The sequence below is a fragment of the Anguilla rostrata genome, chromosome 11 (assembly GCF_018555375.3).
Source record: "Anguilla rostrata isolate EN2019 chromosome 11, ASM1855537v3, whole genome shotgun sequence".
NCBI classification, from domain to species: Eukaryota; Metazoa; Chordata; class Actinopteri; order Anguilliformes; family Anguillidae; genus Anguilla; species Anguilla rostrata.
Window position 1 is genome coordinate 18848408 of NC_057943.1, and position 19195 is coordinate 18867602.

A 19195-nucleotide genomic window follows, 5' to 3' on the forward strand; every position below is an offset into this window, starting at 1 on the left:
CCCCCAAAGCCTGTTTTGTAGTAGCAGACCTGCTTAAAGGTGTCGTAGAGTATATAACCTGCATAGGCTAGCCCACACAACAAAACTTGTTTTTAACTGTTACCGGGCTTGGCTATAGCCTTCCTTCTACCCAAGGCAAGACAGCAGACCTGAGGTGGGGGGCTGGGGATGTTGGTGGTGGGTATGTATTTTTTGTCTGCATGCCAAGTGATACTACAGGAGAAGCTATTAAATCAAATTCTGAGGGACGATTTCGCACTGTGACAGAGCATCAGGTGATGCAACCAAGCCAGGGGCCAGTGGCAAGGAACTGCTTTTCCCTCTAACAAAGTTTGTAGCTAAATATAAAGGGTGACGTTAACGTGACATTTTATTATCTTTTATTTCATTCAGACTCTTCTCAGAAGAATAAAACTGTCAAAATAAATCCTAGCCCAGAACAGTACAATTTTATTCTACTTTGAAGGAGTGGTTACATTCTGTATACATTTCTTTCTTCCTTCTTTTAATACAGACATTTAATCAGTGACCCTAGCATGAAGATGTCTGAGATGCAGCCATTTGTGTCAATACAATAACAGCGTGGCAACACAGCGTCTGAATAACGGGTCTGTGTAATACAGGATGGCATTTCATATTTCAGAGACTCTTGACCATCTGTCCTATGTCCAAATGGGTAACCTTTGTTGGAATCTTCTCGTGCATGAGGGTTTGGGGGTGTGGAAGGGGGAGCTGCAGAATGCGACATTCAACTTGTACTTCAAAAACCAGATTGGAAGAAATATGCAAGTAAAAAACATAAACAACAGAGAACATAAATGTCACGGAGGTCTCATGGCTGGCTGCTATAGCAACTGAAGAGTCTCCTTCCAAATCCTATTAGATTGCCGCTAGTCAAACAGAACACTACAAATGGACTTGAATTCATGCTCCAATCAGATGACAATTTATCCAGTAACTACTTAATTATTTCCCCAAGGTAGACCACAATGATAACTATTCCTATTATTTCATTTTTAATATGAAAGGACTTCAAAATGGGTTTTGCTCATACATTAAATGTGAAACAATATATACCCGACCATCCTGGAATCTACTGTGATACAGTATGTCTTTATAAAACATTAATTCAAGTCTCAGAAATTCTCACGTACTCTTTGTAAGACTATGAGAGACAGAAAACATAGCAACAAAGTCTTTTAAAATAAGAGATAATTTGAATATCTCCTCTTAAGATGGAACAGCAGTGAAATTAAAAAAAAAAATTCTAAAGTATGTTTTCTGGATTTGCTTTGGATTTGGATTTTATTTTGCATTTGGCATACACTTTGAGAAACTAAGCTTGCATAACAGATGCTGAATGTAAGTCGTATAGAAAATTAATTAGAGAAGTACAACTTGCCCCTAAAATTTCAGTATAACCAAAGAGTTTCGTTTCTGGGGGAAAAAATTGATATTTTGTCATTTGTAATTTCCTTAGATGGCAGCTGAAAGGGAAATCCTGCAGCTTAATGGACAGCAACACACCTGAAGGTTCTGTTCATTCAGTTCAATACCATTTTTTAATTTCATTCCATTCCTTGATTTGCATTAATCTGTGTCTTGGTCACTAAATACCGCATATGTCATGAAATGAAAACATAGTTCCTAAAACCATAAGTTGCAAAGTACTCAAATGTGTTGTCTTCTTGGACAAATCATGCCTCAGGCAAACGTGCACACAATTGTTAACCATTTTTTGGTTAGTCAGTAAAAGTGTTTCCATAAACACAGGTTAGGCCCTACAGTCAAGACAACATATGTTTGGCCCTCGGCTATGTCACCATGGTGACTGGCCTCCTCCCACCAGGGGTAGGGTGGGTTTAAGTTGGCCAGGGTTTCTCAGGTTGCTGCTGCATTAGTTACTCCACACAAGATGGCAGTTTCCCATAGAGCACTAGCAATTATCAGTGAAAGGTAGGCTTTTGACACAACCCTCCTGCTGTGCTGTATGGGCTGTGGTGTGGAAATTAGTTACTAGCTTGTGGGTGAGTGCAATGGAGGAGGCTACATACTTCTCTTGCAGTGCTCCTTGCACTGAGTGCAACTGTGTGTGGCACAGTGATTATTCAAGAGGCATAACTGGAAATAACCTACTTGGGGGAAAACAAAAAACTAGAGGGCAAAAAAGCTCTTTCCTAGTTTTTTAGCTATAAAGCTCATGGACACGTCTGCTTACAATATTGCCCCACCTTTGCAGTTACTGTATGCAGCGTATTTATCATAGGATCATACCAAGAACGAAGCTCTGTCAACACTGCTTTCTAAGTGGTGATTAACCTTATTAGCCACTTCAGCATAAAAGACCTTCATTATCTGATCCAAGGTGCAAAACTCATGGCTTACTGAGCATATGCCTCCAGTTGACTCATTATTGCCAGGGCCAGACTGCCGATTAGGCAACTCTAGGCGACCGCCTAGGGCAGCAAAAGACATGGGGTGCCGATTGGCAGTGCTAGGACCGGGGTCGGCAAGTAGCGCGAGTCGCCTGGCCTGCTGCTAAGAACAATGACAGAAGCTAGTCACTAGTTAAAACGTGATTTGCTGAGCTGAAGATCAGAACATGATGCACACTCTACTTGGTGATCTGCCTGGCTGTCAAAGCTATTTGGATGACATCATCTGTTACAGAGCATCAGAGTCTGAGCATGGCTAAAACCTCAGAGCATTCTTACAGCACCTCATGGATGCTGGACTTTGGCTGAACTTAAAAAAGCTCATTGGCAAAGCCGAGTATCACCTACTTAGGCCATGTTATATCCAAAGAGGGATTGCGCCCCACTCCAGAGCACATTGCAGCCATCGCTGAAGCTCCTGTGTCAAAAGATGCAGCTTCACTACGTTCCTTCCTAGGCCTGATGTAGTGGCTTAGCAAATTTCCCAAACTATGTATGTGAGCCTTTGTGGAGTCTGCTGAGAACAGCGTCACAGACTGAAATAAGATGGACAGAAGAGGCTGAGACCAAACACTGAAAACATTATTGATCAAGAGCCCTGCACTTACCTAATTTGATCCAAGTTGTTTGAGTCTACCGATGCATCCAGACGGCAGCGAGCGCGTTGTTGCATTTGCTTCTCGGGCTCTAACACCTGCAGAAAGGAAATACAGTGCAGTGGGAAAAGAGGCAATGGGGTGTGCATTCGCAATGGAGAGGTGGAGGATATATCTTTGGGGACGTCGCTTTAGTCTCAGGAACAATCATCAAGCACTTACAACACTGCTGGCCACAAAAGGCAGGAACCGTGCTGGCATGCGACGGACAGAGTCGGACAGAGCACTTGTCATTTTGTCATAGAGCGCGGGTGCCCAACAAAGCCAAGAACACAAATTTAAAGTTTTATGTCCCCGCCATATGAATTTTCAAAATCAATCTATTCACTCTGGTCTTTAAGATAAAGTTGGAAATATATTTATTTAACACCATTCATAAGGTAACACAAATGTAGCTAATGATAACAATGATTATTAGTGTAGACTATGTTTTCATTTGATTGTGGTTTTGGGGTGGCATGTTTTCATTTTGCCTAGAGTGGCAATATGATCAAATCCAGGCCTGAGTATTGCTCTTCTGTTCTAGACACTTTGTAGCAGTTTTCTTTCTGACAGTTTCAATAGTTTGTACAAAGTCAGCATTTCACAATGTTTTTCCTCACTGACTGGATTATGTATTCAGCATAATGGCACCGAAATTCACAAGCTGTTCATTTCCAGAATGCACATTTAATGTCTCTACTTTGTCTGTTTATTCATATTCTTCTGCAGTAGCTGCCACCCTAGTCCTTATTTCTCATACCTGGAACTTAAGGGCGGATGAGTCTTAATTTGTTCTGCACATTTCTCAGTAAATTACAAGTCTGTATCGACAAATATCAACAAATGTTCATGTGTACTTACGGTCATTACTTGGAAGATATTACATCCAGGGAAAATGTTCAGTTGAGCATACCAAGCATCTTATTAATTGTTCTAGTAATGGTAGTCTACCAAACAATAGATACAAAATGGATTGGACACACACTGGACAGACTCTGGCATACTGGAAAAATCTAATTTCTGTGATGCCCCATTCATCTTACAAAGCTGCTGTTTTCATCATAAGATATTCTAATAATAAATACAAGGCTAAACACTATTGACTTTAAATATTTATAAATGAAGAAAGTACTGATGTCATTATTTTCATGAAATAGGTAAAAAGTATTCAATTCTAATATTGTGAAAATGGCTTGCCTGCACTGAGAACTACTGTTTTGGTTGGGTGTATCTTCTTGAACGAACACAAACAAATAAATGACAGTAACATTACTTTATAGCCAAATATTTTTTAAAAAGTATATGTGGTACTGTAGAAGAAACAAGTTGTAAAACTCTCCTGTAAATAAAATACAGCACTTCAGGAGTGGATAAAGGCTATCGGGTTCACCTTGGGGAAAACAACCACCCGTTACACTGTATAATCACAAATACTCACATTTAGCTGCAGTTTATACCCCTCTCTCTCTTGCTTTCTCTAACACACACCAAATGATTGCTACTTTGCATAAAATAAAGAGTTTTTGGGTCCAGTGAATAAAATTTAGTGATGCCTAATCCACCTCCACACAAAAATACACTTCTAACTGAGCCTTGCGCAAAAACTGCTAGAATGAAAATAAATAAACTGACATTCATGTTCAGATTGATTTGGGAAAGCTGCAGCTCAGCCTTTAGTTTTTATGCTTTTCTGCAAAACATTTTGATGTCTGTGCTTGCTGTACTTAATGCAAAACTTTTCATTTGAATAAGTTCACTGAGGGTCCTTTAACACTAAATCAATATGATGTGATAGAGAAAGATCCAGTGTCATTCATGTGTACTGGAACCTTGGTGCCACCATCTTCACTGCATGTCTAAAAACAAATTCTACGGCTATAGCTCCAGAAATAAACATATGGTGCTGTAATAAAGGAATAATTAAAGCTGTGTGAACTGTAGGATCTATGTAATAACTATAACAACTTTAATGACACAGACATTCTTTGAAGAGAGTAAATAAATGAAAATGCTACATGTAAATAAATAGATTTTTATTGTAAGTTCTACATCCCTGGAAATCCATCCTTTTAGTTATCAGAAAAATGCCATGAAACCACAAGTATATAAACTAACACCTGCGGCAAGGAAATACATACTTTAAAAATCAACCGATTTTACTGGCTTGTATCGACGCTAAATATTAGAAAATACTAAAATAATTACTTCAGAAAATTTCTTTATAATGTTAATATTGCTAAAATTATTTTATGGAAATATGGAAACGGCTAATTTTGTGGGAAAATTCTGTGATTTATGTTCACTGAATCTGAGGTTTAACTCCCAGTTTATTTTCATTTGTCCTGATTTTTTAAAAAAAAATCAGAATCCCCACCAAAGGCTCAACATGAATCAATTACCACCTCACCAGATATTTCCATAATCCTGGTTGTCTTTATTGCTTTTCTCTGCAGCTCATAGCAGTTTTAAAAAGCTTTGTCTTTATAAAAATAAGGGATAAAAAAGGGATAAATTGTGAGTGATAACCCCCCCACCACTACAGGAATGAAGGCTTGGACTTCACACTATTCAAAAAATAACTTGATGCATGTGTGCACATACATAAACCTTGCAGAATGGCAGACTAACTTTTAATGTTTTACTCCCAAGAATAATGTACATCCAGTATGAAAATGAAAAAAATGCAGACAAGCATTAATCTTATACTCTAGAATGAGAGGGAAAATTAGGTTATGCTTGTAATTCCTGAACTTGACATATTTATACTGGCTGTTTTCTGGGTCAGTCTGTTGTGTTGTTAATCTCTACAAGAATGTTTGAATGTTTGAAAAAGATCAGTGCCATTACACTGCATCTGGAATACACAGCATATTACATTAAATGAATGAGTATATTTTCTTAACAGGAAGATTTTTTTTTTCTGAACAGATACAAAGAGAAGCTATTAGTGTGTGTGCATATTCATTAAATAACCATATTCTTTGCTTATTAGATAAAACTCAGAACTATGCTCTCAATCACTAAACCCTGTAAAGTACAAAGCCCAGGTTTTGGGGGACATATATGCTTTCTTTTTGGTGTAATCAGGAATTTTGTGAGTTTAATCCTCAATCCAACAAGGGCATACATGTAACAACAAACTTGTCAAGAACCACCTAATATCAAAATCATTTCAGGGAAACACAGGGCTCTATCTTACACCCGGCGCAAAGCGGCGCCAAGCGCAACGCAGGAGTCTTTGCTGGTTTCACACCAACGCAGTTGTCATTTTCCCGTCCAGCGCCCACGTTGTTTAAATAGCAAATGTACTTGCGCCCATCTGAGCGCCCATGGTCTTAAAATGAGGTGTGGTCAGGCGCATTGTTGGCGCATTGCTATCTTGAGGCAGCGGAAAGCAATTGCGCGATTGACCAACAAAAACGTGGTCTTAAGTCAATGACGCAGTATTTTACTATTATTTTAAGGGCGCATTATTAAGATAGTAATATGCGCCTACATAGGCAGGTGCACAACGCGCGATTTTTAAAAAAAATGTATGTCATAATAGTTAGTCATAATATTTATCAGAATTTCTTTCCTACTACTTCCTACTACAAATCCGCCATTATAATAGCAATCCGCCAAAGTGCAAGCGCAGCTGGCTTTTAAAGGGAATAGGAGATGACACTCTGATTGGTTTATTTCATATTATGCCCAAAACACACCTATGATTAATTAAGAGACTAAGTACAACCCCTTTGAACCATGCGTCTTACTTTGTGCTCAGATTATCCGTTGTTAAACTACAAAAGTGCATCTGGACACGCCCTAAATGCACTTGCGCCATGCGCTTTAGACCGTGCACTTAGATCATTAAAATATAGCCCACAATCGTTTTACATATGCAAATGTGTAATGTATATGCAATTAGTCACCAAAAAAGTGAAGGTTCTAAAAAATGTACTGAGAATGTGAAAAATTTGTCGATTGTTAGTCGTGAGCACAGGCATCACAGCTCGACTTGAATGTAGGGAAAGAGCCGCTTCTCTCCCAAAGTCTGCCATTTTAGTCACGGGATCTGCACTGATTCAAGTAGTGCTGTGTTTTTATTAGCGGTATAAGAGTGTAATCTATGGGGGGATAGGGAGGTTACAACCCCCCAATATTACAAATAATTCCCCAAATAATATATCATGATGATGAGAAAAATAGTTTCATATGAAGATGGGGATTTCATGATGTGATTAGGATATACTGGAAATGCTGGTTGTTTGTCACAGAAGTCACAGGTGCAATGGATACTGTGAATTTCCTCATTTTTTGCCATTTCAGCGATTTCCTCCATTTTTAGTGCTTTCTGCGATTTTTTTGGCAGTTTTGGATGGTAACTGTCAATGCTAATGTAAACTTTGGTATTATTTGTACAGGCCTACGCGTTGCAACAATAGCCTATTGCCAAATTCTGGGAGAAAAAAAAATGTGATGTATACAGATTATGCAAATGATATGGGATCCAGATTCTCATCCTTCAGTTGTCGCAATCTGATGTTTAACGGCCCCTTAAATTAAGTTCTGTTAAAGGCAAGAACCATGCTGCCCATTCATTCATTTCAAGCACTTTTTACTGTTGCTACATTTGTGCATGCAATTTAAATAGTTTCCCACTGCTGCGCACAAGATCTAAATTTATTAAATGTTAATAAATTCATATATTTTTAAACCTCTTCCACTGTTCTTCCTATTCTTTTTCAGTTTTCCATATTTTTCAACAGGTTTGCTCCTCACCTTAAGCCAAAACTTTCCACAGTAACCTATTTTCCCTCTTAGAATTAAAGTTGTGCAAGTCGAACTGGATAAGAGCGTCTGCTAAATGCCTGTAATATAATGTAATGTAATGTAATTCACCAGAAATGATCATTTCACTGCTGCTGTTTTAAAAAAAATGTCTTCCGGGGGCAGGGGGAATGCCCCTCGACCCCCCTACTGTGTTGCATTTCAACCCTCCAATATTAAAACAAAAAAGTTATGCCCTTGAGCAGTATCCTAGATCAAACGGTAAAAAAGAACGATTAGTGAGTAATCACTAATCGCCCAGACAGCAACAAGTCAATAGTCAGAAATGTGTGTCATTCACATCCCTAAACTGTACTGAAAAGTATTGTTCAGTGTTTTGAGAATACATGAAGCAATCATCTTAGAGCAGTGGTTTTCAACCCTGGTCCTGGGGGCACACTGTGTATGCTGGTTTTCGTTCCAACCACAACTGCAATCTGAATTTTAACAAGCTGTTAATTTTTCTTAATTAGGTGTTTTTCATGTTAAAAGGAATTATTTACCCTCTTAAGCCACATTATTTCAGAAATTGCTATGCATGGCATGAAGAATAAAATCCCATTGTGTTGCTTTTTAAGTGATTGCAAACAATCACTTAAAAAGAGGTAACGTTTTTAACAGATCAAATTAACAAGGGGAATTGATAGGCTCCTAATTAGGTTGCTGAACACATGTGTTTAAGTGCTTTAAGTGCATAATATTTCCCTTAAACTAATTATCACAATACAGGTTTGACTCGTTATCATTTTCTTTGTTTTTGAATTCTTCGTTATCTATCAAATGATTAGATTTAGTGGCCAGGTGTCCACACTTTCCCCAATTAGGAACCTGTTGATTTGCCTCAGTCTTTATTTTGATTAGTTAAAAAGCTTTTTTAACCTCTTTACGTAATCGTTTACAATATAGCACAATGTGAATATGGGACTTTTATTCTTTATGGCATGCATAGCTATTTCTGACACAAGGTGGCTTAAGTGGGAAAATAATCCCTCTGACATGAGAAGCACCTAATTAAGGAAAAATAATGTTAAAATTCTGAGATTGCAATTGTAGTTGGAACGAAAACCAGCATACACAGTGTGCCCCCAGGACCAGGGTTGAAAACCACTGTCTTAGAGCATGAAATAATGTCTTGCAAGCTTGAGCTTGGAAGTTTAGTGTACATTGTCTTCAGTTGCAAAGCAGCATGGGAACAAAACCTTTTATAACCTATCCATCTTTGGCACTGCACTGCTAAGAAAATTCACAGAAGCTTTATCTGTTGCTTGGAGAACAGTTGCTTGCTCATATGGGTGGTAATCACACACCTACCTCCTGGCCATACGGAGCACCCCAAAATGGGGAATGTAGAAGAGGGAAGCAGGAACTCCATTATGAACTGTGATTCACTGCAAACCATTCTCCCACTACTACCACATAATGGAAATGGAAATTGCCCTATGCCACAACAAATGTGGTTTCTGCATTTGGTTATACAACACATCTAAGGAAGTGAGCAGATGTACTGAAATATGGTAATGAGCTTCTGTTCACAACACCATTCTCATGAATTGTGGTACACAGTGTGCTCTTCCTATCACACTGCCTCAGCACTTGGTTTTCTGCATGCTAGCATTAGAAAGCAGTCCTGACAGGTATACAGTGAGCGCCATCATATTTAGGACAAAGACATTTTTTCATTTCATTCTGTACTCAACAATTTTTGATTTGTAATCAAACAATACACATGTGGTTGAACTACGCATTCTCAGTTTTTATTTAAGGTTGTTTTATACATTATGTTTCATCTAGAAATTACAAACTTCTTATAAATAGTCCCCCCATTTCAGAGCATCGTAATGTTTGGGTCAAATGGCTTGACAGGTGTTTCTGATTTGCCGGGTGTGTTCAATTTGCTTCCTTAGTACTGTCATAAAATTACTGAGCTCACCAGTACTCTCTTTCTTTTTAATGATGTTACAAACAGTTGATTTTGGTAAGCCTGCAAGCTTGATTTGTCTTGGTATGTTTACTTCTCGGCTTTATAATCACAATCCTTGATTTTCTCTGGCACTCTGGTCCTCATGTTGACAAATGCCAATAACAGAGGCATTCCAAAGGCTAGATTCAAAACTAGATAGTGAAAGCTGTCTTATGCCTGCGATAAGGAAGTAACTGAATACAAATGACAGATTAAAGGAAGGTGTTGGGCCACGACGAGCTGCCAGAACAGCTTCAATGCACCTTGGCATAGGTTCTACAAGTCTCTGGAACTCTACTGGAGGAATGGAACACTATTCTTCCAGAAGATATTCCCGCATTTGATGTTTTTCATCACATCCCTCTGAATTGCATATTTACTACACATCCCTCTGGCTGGACTGCTTATTTTACCAACAAATTTAACTACTTCTGACAAAAGCCTGTCCAACCTATTTTATCTTTTGCTCTGTTAGATTCCACATTACGTTTGTTACCATTCATTCTAGCTTAACTATTTCACCAGGCCAGCCAGCAAAGAATGCCTATTCCCCCCTTTTATAGCTGGGTTCCTCCTGAGATTCCTTCTCACTCTGTGGGTTATTTTATACCTTTTTTTTTTTTTTTTTTTTACCTCAATTGCTTGAAATTGTAATGTGGTAGCAGTAATAGATAGTGGTCATAGAAATGGCAGTAGTGTTGCAAAAGACATTATGTGAATAATATACAGTCTGACCTGCAGGTAGGGTTGCCAGATGCCCAGTTTTGGACTGGAATGTCCAGATTCAAATTATTTGCACAGGTGTTCAAATGATTTGTGTCCCCCACCACCCTATCTGCAACCAGTTCTGACACACGCAGTTATGATGAGTGTGTCATCCCATTGTAGTCAAAATGAGTCTGTCACTTTTACCAGTTTAATAACCACTGTATGAATACCATGATGAGTTGCCAATTCTGACATGTCTGGACAAGTGTCTCTTTATGACAAACTCCACCAGACTGCTCTCACATTGTTTCAAGTCCTGCACTGTGTGAACGGCATGGTGGTGGGTGATATATAGAATGCAAATAAGAATGGCAAAAGAATGTACTGACTCTGACGATTGTTTTGTAACGTACCATTTTATTAGTCCACACATGTGAAATGGATAGTCAACATTCCAAGTGTCCACTCAATCACCGGCCTAAATTGAGCATTCACTTAATGCGGAAGCTTAACTCTTTTCATGTCTGTGATACTATTTTATGTAATTTTTATCATTCATTCATTGAAAGTCTTCTAACTTTCTCATTTATTTGCTGGTTTAATGGTATTGTGAAAGTCTGCTCCAAGATAATTGGAGCCCAGCAAAGAGACTTGTGCTCCCTCTGGGAGAAACAGGTGGCCCAGAAAGCAAAAGGAATTATCAGCCAATCTGACCATGTTCTGTCCAGCGAATTCACTGTAATGACCTCAGGCCAGCGTTATAATGTGCCCCTTAGGAGAACAAACCGCTACTCTAAGTCCTTCATTCCTTCCGCTATCAGGCTACTAAACGCCGACAGTAGTCATTCTAAATGACTGTTACGTTTTTAAACTCGGTTATTTATATGAACTATAACAAAATGTTTTATTTTATTTACTGCTGCTTGTTGTTTCCTTGTATTGACCCATGTATGTTGATCTGTTGCCTCTGACATATAACAACTTTGTGAGTTTTGGAGTTGTGTGTATGGACTGGGTAATCTGCAAATGAATTGCCCTTCTTGGGATCAATAAAGTTGTCTGAATCTTAATGATTGCGTTAGTTCAGACAGGCCACCAGAGTCAAGCTGGCTCCAGCTGAATCAGCTGAGCAGTGAAGTTCACCTATCACTAAGGATGGGTATTGTTTATATTTTTTCAATACTAGTCCTGAAACAATACCTTTAAAATGGTACCTGTGCCTCAACAATGCCCAGACAATGCCCTTTGAAATTAAGAGGAAACGACGACAATAAACAATGTCTTTTTTTAAAGCACAGGAAAATTAATTGAACAATTTATTTATTTTATTTGCTCAAATTATAAGTATTATTTAAACAAAAAAAATTAATGAATGACAACGGAATATTTCATAACAATGTAATGTAAGACGTATTTTACAATGCAACTCCACCCCCGGTCGACAGATTCACACGGCACCAGTGGTAAGCCTCAAGAAAAGGATGGTGATCTGCTTGCTATAAAGTACATCTAAAAAGAGTTCCAGGACAGATGAGATGAGTACCTGTACTAAAGCGATGGAAAGAAAAAAGTGGAGAAAGAAAGGAACTGCTCATGATACAAAGCGTTCCTCTCATCTTTGAAACATGGTGGAGAGCTTGGGCATGGCTGTCCCAGCAACTGGCTCACTTGCCTTTTTTGATGAAGTGACTGCTGACAGCATTAGGATAAATTTCAAAGTTCACAGAAACATTTTATGTGCTCCGATCCAAACAAAAGCCTCGAAACTATTTAGACAGCGCTTCACCTTGCGGCAGGACAATGACCCCAAACACACCGCTAAAGCAACCAAGGAGTTTTTCACGACCAAAAAGTGGAGTATTCTTGACTGGCCAAGTCAATCATCCGACCTGAATCCGAATGAACATGTGTTTTACTTGCAGAAGACAAGAATGAAGACAAAAATCCCCATAAACAAACAGAAACTGAAGATGGAGTACAGGCCTGGCAGAGCGTCACCAGGGAAGACTCCCAGCGGCTGGTGATGCCTATGGGTTGCAGACCTCAAGCAATCACTGAATGCAAAAGATTTGCAACCAAGTATTAAATATGATTACTTCATTTAAGATTTTGTTAATTTGTCCAATTACCTTTGGTCCCCTAAAATCAGGAGACGATGTATAAAAAGGTCTGTAATTCCTACATGGATCACCCAATATGGGTGACAGCCTGCACTTCAAATCCCAGTGCTGGAGTACAGAGCCAAAACCACATACAGACTTAAATGAATTTGCATGTCATACAAGACTTTGAGCAACTGCTTGAAGAGCTAAGCTAACATCCAGCTGTGAGATATTGGCTATTGATCCAAGGGTGTGCTGGAAGGAACTTTCATAGCGACAAGGACTTGGGCATAAGCATTTGCTGGAATTCCCTCCAAATCTCTTGTAACCAGATGGCAAATGTGAGCTGCAACCTCAGAAGTGGAGGTGGAGTTTCTCTACAACCTTCCATTGTCAGGTCAAGTAAATAAATACAAGGTTGGTAGACCCTCTCTCCAATGAGATATTCTGCACACATATTTCATGGACTGTTTAGAAGAAAAATAATATTTTAACATGTTTACAAATGAGCCATTATAGAATGAAATACAGTAGATAGTACAACAAATGCTTGATTTAGGCTTTATGTAGCTAGACGCTTAATTAAATCTGTTAAACTGGAAAGTGTCTTTGCAGCAGAGTATTTATACAATCTTTCTAAGGTGAACATAGGCTACACTATCTACAAGAGCTTAAATACTGTAGTTTTGTGTACTTATTTATCATATAATGCACTTGATTATACTTATCTGAGGTGATTGTTATGGGAAAAAATCAGTTTCATTTATATACATGATACTATGCCATCATCAGCAAGATTTTTTAAGTCACTCCACCACCATCACGCATATTATGGTTATATCAGCTTTTTTGCAGAAACAAAATATGAAACTTGGGTTGTAGCAAGAATTAAGATGTTATTATTGCATGAAACTACCACAAGTATCTGCATACATTAATGTCTTCTCAGGTTTGGCCAGTTTGATGAAATTTCAGTGAAGACAATGGAGACAATCAATATCTTAACTGTTGCCAACTACGACCATCACCACAATCATGGCAAAGACCATGACCAGCAAATTCAGCAGCTTGTGCTATATTGTCACAAACTGCTATTGTTTCCCAAATCCTTTTCATGTAGCAGTGATAATTTTCTATGATGGTTCTCTGCTTTTTTTGCAAGGCCATGGTCATTAGCATTAATTTGTGTGAATCTGATGTGTTGTGAGTTCAGAATTTTGGAGCTATAATTACCTTCGTTAAGCTTTTGTCCCAGCAATCAAAATAATAAACACATAATAATATCCATAAGCCACTGGGAAAATGGAAGTCTTTGTTGTGCATGTGCTCTCAAATTCCATGCAAAATTGATGTGCTTTCTAATAACCTCTCTTCTTGGAGGGACAAACTAGAAATCCCTTTTCATTTCTATCTAAGATATGTACAAAGCTGTCAAACATGCACCAGTATCTATTTTTTGAGTTTTTTGAGTACATAATAAGGTACCATTAATGCAGCTAATGGCTTGTATAACAGCAGAACATTGCCATTTTTACCACTTGTCAATACACTTGCAATTTAGAGCATTTGGAAGCAGCAGGTGTAGGTTTGATTTGAACTATGGGTGATAAAATACTGTGTGTCAGTTCATCACAGAGGCTTTTATGAGCCACAGAAGAGGATAGCGGTGCTGGTCTTAATCTAAAGCAGGTTTATGAAGAGTTCAGGCACACACTGTCCAGAATGTGGTTTGCAAAGATGATATTTGACAGTTACCTTGTAAATGCTCAAATGAATGATGCGGTATTTATTTCATTAGAATATGGAGTTTCTAACAAAGTTTTCGCAATGTCTCTGTTTATAATGAAAATGCAATGACAGACAGCCAGTACCAATGATTAAATGCCCATTTGTATCTACGAGCAACTTTAGAGACTTGATAAGAGATTGTATTCAAACAGCTTGTAATACAGAAGTGCTTCCGCGTTAACCATATTTAGTCAGATAATTTCAGCACCATACCACAATGTGCTGGAAAACAGGACTTCAATACACAGAAGGGACTCAGGAAAAATGATGAGCTTTGTGCTCTGTGGGGAATATGCAAAGGAGTTTTCCCTTCACCCCCATGGTTTTTGCATATGACCTTTTGATTTATAATACATACTGTACTTTAGCTCTCTATCTACCTTTTACTAACATGAATTCAGCCTTGTGGAATAGAGGCCCCCACAAAAATGCTCCGCCACATAATTGCCACATAATATTAAATCAATAACAGGGAGAAATATCACCTGTGCACCAATGAAGCTTAACCAAAATTACTGGATCACTAGGTTGGCTGGCCTTAGAATGATGGTCTACATTAAAATCATTTCCCTGTCCTTTTCTATCGATATCAGGTGAATGCTACTATCTGTGTCACACGAGGAACACACAGACAGTTTGATTTAGCATGTAAGGTTATACCAGTGTGTACAAGTCAAACAAAAAATATGAATCTAAAGAAATATACTTTATGTAGTATTACTTTTTATTTAACATAAATATTATATGTAAGCAATATTAGTAATATAAGTAATGAGGCATGCAGACTGGGCTTCATTACATATGAAGAGCCAAATCAATTTACCGGTTATTGTGAAGTGATTCATATATTATTATATTTTAATTAAACTAGCAAGGCAATGCATAATCTGGACCTGAATTTGTCACCGACACACAGTCTTTACATTTGATTCAGTTCTGCGTAGTTCATCTGACTGAACATGTAGTCATTTAATAAGGATGCAAGGCAAGTAAATAAAGTCAGCCTGGATCTGCACATAATGTGCCCCAGTCTTCAGCTGAAGGTTTATCTACCTATGTAGAAATAATTCAGTATAGAAATACACAAATGAAAAAATGCTTTGTCCAATATTAAAAATCATCTAAACGATTTCCTCTCCGTATTCCCTATCTTTTAATTCCAGAGGGTACTTAACACACTGGATTCTGGGATATCTACACTAAAACATGTTTTTCAAAGTATGCATGTAATTATGCACACAATTGAAAGCAGGAATTTTGAGAGCTCTTTAGGAAGACGGTTGAGATAGTAGCCTCTGTTCAAATGTATCATCATGTACCCCACATTGACTGTTCTGCATGGTCAGCTGTTTGTTGGTTGTTACTTTGGACTTTCCGCCATCACATTTGGTTTTATTGGTTTCTTACTAGCATATCTAAGACCCCTACTATATTTATTCATCACATTTTAAGTGAAATGTTTGCATTTGCCGAAAGCCTCAAAAGACTGGAAATGAAATTGCTCAGCCCCAACGCTGACATCAGCCTGCTCTCTATTAAAAGCATCAGCACAGATCTTTGACAACTGATACAGCTCTGTATATGTCTACTGTATGTCAAAGAGCATGTACTCAACATGAAGCCAGAGACCACAAATGTCCTGTGTATAGTTATATTGTTACACCAATATTATTAATGCTATCACAAGGCTACTTTTGCATGTTATTATAGTAGTGTTACATGCTAATATTATTACCAGAGGTGTGAATAATGGATTTTTACTCTTATTACTGGACATGAGTAGATTTTCCTGAGATTTGTATTTTTTTAAGAATTCATTAATGACAATAATTTCACATTTCATCAAATTTATAGTCAGAAAAAATATTGTTTTACGCTATAATCTTTTCTCAGATTGTGTCACATTTTTTAAACTATGCTGCACACTTTGGTTATTTTTATTTCATATCATATCAATTGGGCCATGATCTGTTTGTGTATGGCTCACCATATTTGTTGGTGTAGGTGTGCACTTTATGCAGGTCTAGAATCAGTTTTGTATTTTTTATAGTAATGATTGAGGAAAATATTTGGGTGGGATAAGCTCATTCCAGGTTTACAATTAAGTGCAGCACATAACTGGAATTACACCACCGGCCAAGTTGCTGCATCTACTAGTCACTGTAGCATATTGGTAGCCAATTAAATCCATTGCTGAACATTAGAGAGGTTTGATTGTTTACACTCAGGCTTCGTTAGGCATTGCTAATTGCTAGACGGTTGTAAATTATGGAGGAGGCATATACCAGTAAGGACTGAAATATTCAGGACGATCATCCATTTCTGCACCTGCAGAGCCTGGTCAGCTTGAAAAACACGAAGTGCTGTAGTGCATCCTTCCCTGCCTCAGGATGGAGAAGACACAAGAAGCTTCTGGCTCCATCAATATCATTATTCGACAGAGTCTGCGAGCCAGCTAAATACAGACACCAAGCTAGTAAGTTAAAGGTCCAGGAAACTGAAATCTGTAATTTTTTTGATGATGTTTTGTTTTAATAATTTTTTGTTGCATTCATAAATAATTCCGAAATATTTTTAAAGGGTACATGTATGTTACAATAATGTAAGTGATTTTAATATTGGTGTTTCAACATTACAATTTTTTTTTTGGAATTTGTGTTTTCAATGTTCTCATTTCAGCTAGTGCTCATAGCTCATATGAAAACACACACACTCACGCACGCACGCACACGCATGCACACACGCACAAGCACACACAGATGTAATTAAGGTGCCTGGATACTATCCAGCTGCAGAGAAAATCTACTTGCTGCTGCCTGTATTTTGAGACCAAATGAATGAGAGACTGAAACAAGGGGCTCGATTGGTCTTCTGTTTCCCTTTCCCGTGGACAAATTAGGCCAATTGTCTCAGATTGCCCCGGATATCGTTAATTACTGACTATTGCTCTGTAAAGGAACAGCTTGTGGGTGAGGTTTTCTATGACACTGAGCTAAACATATTTCATATTGGATTCTTCACGGTAGGACCGTGAACTAATTTGATCAGACTGCAGTTCATCACTTGTTCTGCAGCTAACTCAAAACTCCTCTGTGACAAACACATCAGATCAGGCATTGGGATGAGATTATTCGACTTCTTCGGAACCAAATAATGCATGCTGCAGTACCTCACACCTCTCCTCAGCCTCAGTTGCTTCTCAGCCTCGACTGCAGTATGGTTGGAGGGGGGGGGTTGGAAAAAATTACATCTCTGGTGCCCTCTGCAGGACACTGCGATTTTACTCATCACTCAATTTCGAGCTTCACAATGACATGGAAAGGAAACAAGTAATAAGGGTCTTGTTGATTTTCTAGAACAATAACACCTTGTCCATCTAATGAAAATGTAAGTATTTTCAATTCTTGGTTTTCATTCACCAAAAAAGATGAGTGGGAAAAGCAAAGACCCTGCTCACATGGATTCACATGTGTTCAAAATTGCACACACGCACACATGCACACACACACACACACACACACACACCAATGCAGCATTAAAATAAAATTTTAGTTGCAGGTTTTCTTAGTTAGGTGGCATTACTGTGATATAGTAATGCCTACCTCAAGTCTAGACTAGTCAGAACAAGTAGGAGGTCATCATCTCCGGCTCTGGGTCATACTAATCCTGCATAAAATTAAAAAGGGGCCTCCCTATTGAGGTCAATGAATTAGAGCATCACCTCATGTGATGTTTCTGTGGGCCAAGAGTTAACATTGTGTAAAAAATAAATGAACTCCAATTGCATGGATATTTCTGCATGCTGAACACCTTTCCCATAGCAGACATATCTACTAGCATTATAAGTAATGAAAACACAAGGGTATATACAAGTTCCAGGAGATTTTGTCCTTAACGGTGTGAGCCACATGTGTTTTTCAATAAAATCAGCATTAGGACAGAACACACAGTCTGGGATCTGTCTCCTTAAAAGACCGAACTGGAGTCATACTAGTTTCACTGTACACTGAAGATATATATAACTTATCACGATCAATGTAATTATCTCTTAAATTGCCTGCTGTGTGATTCATTGCCCTACCCACCCCATACACCTCTACAAACACACACACTCACTCTCACGCAAACACATGCACGCACACACACACACACGCAAACACACACACACACACACACACACACATGCACACGCACAGCATGCACACACACACACAGACACGGCCAAGGTTGTATAATAGCATAACTACCTCAGTTGCCTACAAAAGAAGTGGTGACAGAGCAGGGGGAGATACTGTTATTGATCTTTCAGAATAATACTTCAGTTTGTTTAAGGACATGGACAGTTGTATGAATTCACAGTGCAATGTGTTAAAATAGCTATTCATTCTGGCTAAATTGTGTCTCTTCAGTAAATGAAAAATGCACAATATTACAACTGAAGACCCAGATAGAAATAACACATTCAAGGACATCAGGTGATATGGGGATCAGATTCAGATGGCCTTTGAAAAATATATTTTTATATTTTAAAGGTGACTTTAAAATAAACATCCTCACCCACTGTGGCTGGTTACAGTAAAAAATTGGAGATAGGCAAGATGTCCTTTACATCACAGGCACAGTTCTGTTAAAATAGGACATTTTACTAACCTGGAATCCAGCATAGTATAAATTAATTTCAACCTCTTTGAGTGAAAGATTAAAGTTACATCAGGTTTCCACTTGCACAGGAAGAATCTCTACATCTGACAG

General features: G+C 38.2%; 1 protein-coding gene across 3 annotated transcripts in view; it reads right to left on the minus strand.

Moving 5' to 3' along the window:
* The window catches only part of LOC135234189 (cadherin-4-like), a 546833-nt gene that overhangs the window by 391427 nt on the left and 136211 nt on the right, over positions 1-19195 (minus strand). For all 3 annotated transcript variants that reach the window (XM_064298517.1, XM_064298519.1, XM_064298520.1), the window contains one exon: positions 3044-3129. The gene's annotated coding sequence lies outside the window, so the exon portion shown is untranslated. The remainder of the gene's footprint in view (positions 1-3043; positions 3130-19195) is intronic.